This window comes from Bison bison, unplaced genomic scaffold (assembly GCF_000754665.1).
Source record: "Bison bison bison isolate TAMUID 2011002044 unplaced genomic scaffold, Bison_UMD1.0 scf7180017864166, whole genome shotgun sequence".
Classification (NCBI taxonomy): Eukaryota; Metazoa; Chordata; class Mammalia; order Artiodactyla; family Bovidae; genus Bison; species Bison bison.
In genome coordinates, this window is record NW_011494738.1 from 1266690 (window position 1) to 1267003 (window position 314).

Below are 314 nucleotides of genomic sequence, written 5' to 3' on the forward strand. Positions count from 1 at the left end.
CTTTTGAATATGCTATCTAGGTTGGTCATAACTTACCTTCCAAGGAGTAAGCATCTTTGAATTTCATGGCTGCAGTCACCATCTGCAGTGATTTTGGAGCCCCCCAAAATAAAGTCAGACACTGTTTCCCCATGTATTTGCCATGAAGTGATGGGACCGGATGCCATGATCTTCATTTTCTGAATGTTGAGCTTTAAGCCAACTTTTTCACTCTCTTCTTTCACTTTCATCAAGAGGCTTTTTAGTTCCTCTTCACTTTCTGCCATAAGATGGTGTCATCTGCATATCTGAGGTGATTGGTATTTCTCCCGGCA